At 36.4% G+C, this 5823-nt stretch overlaps 1 pseudogene; it reads right to left on the bottom strand.

Moving 5' to 3' along the window:
• Nucleotides 1-4441: 4441 nt before the first annotated feature.
• LOC109676684 (olfactory receptor 4C46-like) lies at nucleotides 4442-5366 on the bottom strand (annotated as a pseudogene).
• Nucleotides 5367-5823: the final 457 nt, after the last annotated feature.

The following is a 5823-nucleotide window of genomic DNA, read 5'->3' as shown; positions in this document are numbered from 1 at the left end:
ACCATGGCAGAACCATCCACAGGTTCCTGTGACACATCTGTGGCCATGACCACTGCACTACAATGATGTGTCACACACTGAGCCCACAGCCCAGTGAGACTAATGCAGTCCTTCTGAGGCCCACTGTGCTATGGGCTGCCTAATGACGAGTCAAACTCATGGCCCAAGACTGCTGCAAGCAGTCACTAGTGGCACTCTCTGGAACAGAAATTTAATAGTCTGGTTTTGTGGGTTTCTGCCTGACATAAGGGCTACTCCCAAGACTGTTCCTAAACAGTAACTTGGGGGTTGGCAACCATTAATTAGGATCTGCCTAAGGTTAGAACTCACCATGTCAGCCCTGAGTTCCAAGGCAGTCCTGTAATGACTACCTCGTCTTACCCCCTGTGAATGGTGTCTTGCTCCCATGCTATGATGCCTGGGATTGAAGTAACATTGATAAAGGCAGTACTTTCCTCACCACAGTGATGCTATGCTTAATTGCAAATAAGTCTCACATGTGAATGTACTCACACAGTCTCAGGACTGTACTCAGGGCCATAGTTTAGCTGGTGTTGATGAAGAGCAAAACTTGAGTCCGTTCTATCCAGATACAGGACTCTTTTGGGTTCTGAAGCAAGTGTGAAACTCTTTGCAAGCCCTGAACTATGATACAGGACTAGAACTGTGACACACTACTGAATTAGGACCATGAAAGGGCATTGCTGTCTTTGATAGCTGAAACCAATCTGTTCCTATTGGTCTTTCTTGGCAGGTATGGAAGAAAAAGCCTCTGCCAGACCACTAGTGACATATCAGATAATGGAATGAGTTAATTTATTAAAGCAATGAAAAACATCCAGTAAAGCAGCTACAACCAGAGCCTCTGATTTATTAAACTTAGGATAATTCATTATCATTTTCCGTGAACAATCTGTCTTCTGCACAGGCCAAACAGTTGAACTAAGTGAATAGATGCTGGGAACCATCTTTGTTGTCACCACTAATCTCTGAAATCCCTACAGAGATGCACTTTATATTTGCAATAAAATATTATATTTTTAGTACAATATGCAGATACAGCAAGCTCTAATGGCTTCCTCTTGGCCTTTCCCAGCAAGGGAGAGCACCCATGAGGAGGTTCTGCCCGTGCTGAGCACATGTATTCCAATTTTATATTTCAGACTTGGGACATAATGAAAAAGTCAAATTCAGGACCCTTGTGCCCACCAAAAGGTAGACCTAACTTAAACTTGCCTTGATCACTTACCCTCTTAGATGCCTTATTGAGCTGTCCTGGGTTTGGTGAATACATCTTAAATAATAAAGCACACTAACATTTCAAATTACATGAGTCTTTGTAATCCTCAGCTTTAAACCCAGGAAGACTCTACATTTCTACTAAACTTACTGTGGATTCCCTTTAGGGTTATGTTTCAGGCAACTAACAAAAAAGAGCCTGTTCAAAATCCCCGAACTGCAGCATGAAATGAAGAACCTTAATTTAATAAACATATAGCAATAAATCTGACCTTACCTAACTTTATGTTTGTTCCACCATTATCCCACAATCAATATGTATTACTCCTTATATTTTTGCAAAAATTAGAAAAATCGTGTAGATCTTTGAAGTACAGTGCACCTACTCATGGGTCACATTTTGCTCTTCATTTACTGTCTGTTTTAGGACTTGAGTCTAGTTCCAGGCCTAAATGCAGAGAACTGGTGTGAGTGAATTCTAAGGAGAGTGAGCATCGTCTTGCAGGGCATGGCCCTTGGAAGAACAGCGGATAACTTCCTCAGATAATGTAAGATAAATCCTTCACACAGGGCTAATGGTAGTAAGAGGGCACCTCTGCTAGAAATGGAGATTCATTTATCTCTTGCTATGACACATCTTTCCCTGTGTTCCATCTATAAATTCGCTCATTTACTTGGTAAGAAAGACAGGACCTGATCTCTGATGATTTCTCTCTTTTACAATCTTCCTACTATTTAAAAACATTTATTTATAAATTGTAAACATTTAGGGAACCAAGTCATTTTGAGTTCTATAGATGGAGAACTTGAGTTGAAAACGTTCATGAAAATTATCAGTAAATGAAAGTATTAATGCTAACTAAGGTAGGGGGAAAAAGGACATACTGAATTAAAATCTGACTTCAGCCTGGAGCATTAGATATTCTAGACTAAATATTGTACTACAGAACTTTTTCACCATGAGACAAGAGGACTCAACCTTTTCAAAACCCCAAGACTGTCATTTATTGAATTCTGGGAACTCTAAGATAATGGGAATAATGCCTCCACTGAAGCTCCCATATTTTTGGTGTTGCCAAAAGAAGTATAAGACTACAAACTGTTAGTAGCCTAGGCTCACAGTAGCTTGTGTAAGAGAGTACTGGCCTGATGGTGGGTATTTCAGTTGCATTCAACGGTGTCTACCACACCCTGCATCCTCATCAGCAGAACTTTTAAGTAGCTTTCACACCCAGACCATTACAATATCCTGATCTGTTGCTAGTCTTGTTCTCTTACTATTTTTCATACCATTGCTAGAATTATCATTTATAAAACTGAACTCTAACTGCAGCACTGTCAAGCTTAAATACTCTTTCAATGTTTTCCCTATTGTCTTTATCATTAAACTTTAATGGGCTTATGAGAGCTTTTTTGAATTTGTCTGTTCCTGTCTCTCCATCTCATGTCTTACAATTTATGTTTGTCATAACTTTAGTGTTCAGTTTGTGCCTGAATTCAAAGGGGTTTCAATAAAAGTTTATCTAGCAGATAAATGAACTGATAGCAAGTTATGTTGAATTGATTAGGTTTCCTGCATACACTTTCATCTCCTGGGCTTGTCTCCTCTCTGATCTAGAACTGTTGTGGCCTACCCTCTTTCCCATTCACTTTACTGACTCAATTTTATCATTTGAATGCCAGTTTTATGTCCTTCCATCAAGGAATCCTTTCCTGAGTCCCCCTCCCAGACATTGTTGCAGTCTCTGTTATATGATTTTAAAATATTCTGTCCATGACACTATTTATAAGAAATCAGCAGTAATTTTCTGTTCCCTTTTTAATGGGATTACAAGGTCTGTGGAGAAATATCCTAGATGTCCTTTTATTCATTGCTGATGCACCTAAATTGTCAATATTCCTTAATGATGGAAGAATTAAACAAAAAATATTTAATCATATTTCTTGGTGTTTCAATAGAGATACAAGCTATTAAAAACAGCTGTTGATAATGAAATGTAGTACAATATAGCAGAAAAATATAAACCTTTCATCTTCAAAGGTTAAGAAAATCCTCCTGAAAGAATATGAAAGTAAAAATCTTTGTTCATATGCTCAGAAACTACTATGCTCAGAATCCCTCATCATTCCTCAGCTTATAGTATAATAAAAACAAATTGTGCTTTTCCTTAGATAACTATCTTGAACTCTCCTCAGACTCTCATCTGATAAAGTTAGAAAACCTTTCCATCTTCTCTCAACCTTTTTCCTAGTTACACACTATTTAATTTATTTATGCAAATTTATACTATTGTCCTTTCATTTAGTATTTATCAGGTGATAGACTCTGTGCTGCTAGGTATAAATATTGTTAGTTAGCATACAAGTATTTTAAAGATTTGGCTATTTTTTGATATAGGTGTTCTTGTATGACATTTGAGCTTTCTTTTTTTTTTTTGACTTTCTGATGGGGTTATTAACATAGGATTATATCAACAATACAAAGTGGTTCTGAAGTCTACCAGACAATTTAGAAATATGTTGAAACTTTGCTACTTATTACTCAGAAGATAAGTTATGCATTGTTTTTAAAGTCCTAAAATGCTCACATGTCATAATATTTTTAAAAAACTATAGTCAATTGTGATATATAAAAATATACCCTGTCATATCGGAAATTATTGGAATTTTAGACATAAATATTCAACTAATATATACAATGTGCCTAACAGAGACTTTTTCTGAAAAACAAAAGCTAGCATAGCTATCTGATCTTTTACTTGTACCTGTCAGGTATAATATAGGAGTTAATATTATAGTGTAGAATATGGGACATTATGGTTACTGCTCAAATATAACTTTCCATTTTGTTAAGTGTTCTCATGGTAAAATGGGGATAGTAGCAGTGCTTAATTCTTTTAAGTCATAGCAATTGTTGCTTGATACAAATACATAATTATTTATTTCTTACTAAAACAAAAGTTTTTGGTCCACATGCATTTATAAAACTAGAAAAATAAGCCAAAACACTTTAGAATATTCCAAATATGAAAAAGTGCTTGTGGTTTAAGTTGCCCAGATTTTTTTTCACACCTATGTAGGCCTCCTTCACTACAGATTCTATGAATTTGATACATACTTTTTTCCAGTAATTATTCACTATTGACAAAATTAAAAATGACCTTTCTCTCCTCAATTGAAATCATATTGGTATCATGCACATTTATTTATCCCTTGAAGTAACTTTCCTACTAAATCTTTTTCTAATAGCATTTTTCATCTGATCATTCCTCAGGATGTAGATTAAGGAATTTAACATTGGAGTTATGACCATGTAGAATACAGAAACTGCTTTATCAGTGGATACAGTAACTGCAGGTTTCAGGTCCACAAATATACATGGCACAAAGAATAAGACAACCACTGTGATATGGGAGACACAGGTAGAGAGAGCTTTGAGCCTCCCCTCCAAGCTGTGATTTCTCAGGGAGCAGAGGATGACCACATAGAAAATCAGTAAAAAGAGAGTTTAAAACACAGATGAATCCACTGTTGGCAGCAACAAAGAGCCCCAGAGTGTGGGTATCAGTACAGACCAGTTCAAGCAAAGGGTTGAGATCACACATGAAGTGATCTGGGAGATTAAGACCACAAAAGGGAAATTGGAAGATGAACAGGATCTGAATGGTTCCATGAAGAAAGCCTCCCACCCATGATACTCCTATTAGCAAGATACAAATTCGCCAGTTCATGATAGTTGTATAGTGCAAGGGCTTGCAAATGGACACATAGTGGTCATAGGCCATCAGTATAAGCAGGATGACCTCAGCACCTGTGAAGAAATGTTCCCCAAAGTCTTGGGTTACACATCCATTGAAGAGGATGGTCTTCCTTTCATGGAGTGAATCTACAATCAGCTTAGGGGTATTGCCAGAGGAGTATCAGGCATCAATAAAGGAGGGGTAGGGCAGGAAAAAGTACATAGGTGATCCAAAGAAAGGACTTTTAAGTTATGGTGACCAAAATGGGCCCATTTCTTATCACAGAGATGAGGTAGATGATCAAAAACACAGAAATAAGACTTTCTGCATCTTTGGATTCTCTTTGAGTCCCAGAACAAACTCTACCATGTTCTTTCTATTTTCCATCTATGGCTTGTTAAAGCTAATTTTAATACCTGAAAATACACTAATAAAACCTTGAATTTAACTTCTGAATTCTATCAAATAGTAGATGTGTAGTTTTATTAAGTTTTGAAGTCTTCTTACTTGTTTTGATATGATATAAAGGGTTCTGTGTTATTGAAGAATACTCAAATTGCCTGCGGGTTGAAGATTCTACAAAGAGTATATACATGAGAAGTTTTGTAAACATACAAAATTGACTACTAATACGATTTTGTGTCTTTGAAGAAACAGATTGATGTTTAGCAAAAAGTGAAAGCCAGAGACAGGAACCTCAGTTACATGATATTTATAACAGTTGAAGTAAAGAATTTCAGCATGCTTATGATTGAAATGTAATGAAAGGATGCAAGAATTAGTGTATCATAATTTATTATTATGGATGAAAAAGTTAATTACTTTGTTGTAGCCAATAATAAAA

Source organism: Castor canadensis, chromosome 1, assembly GCF_047511655.1.
Source record: "Castor canadensis chromosome 1, mCasCan1.hap1v2, whole genome shotgun sequence".
Classification (NCBI taxonomy): domain Eukaryota; kingdom Metazoa; phylum Chordata; class Mammalia; order Rodentia; family Castoridae; genus Castor; species Castor canadensis.
The sequence above is the reverse complement of the archived record's forward strand: the minus strand, read 5'-3'. Positions and strand labels throughout refer to the sequence as shown.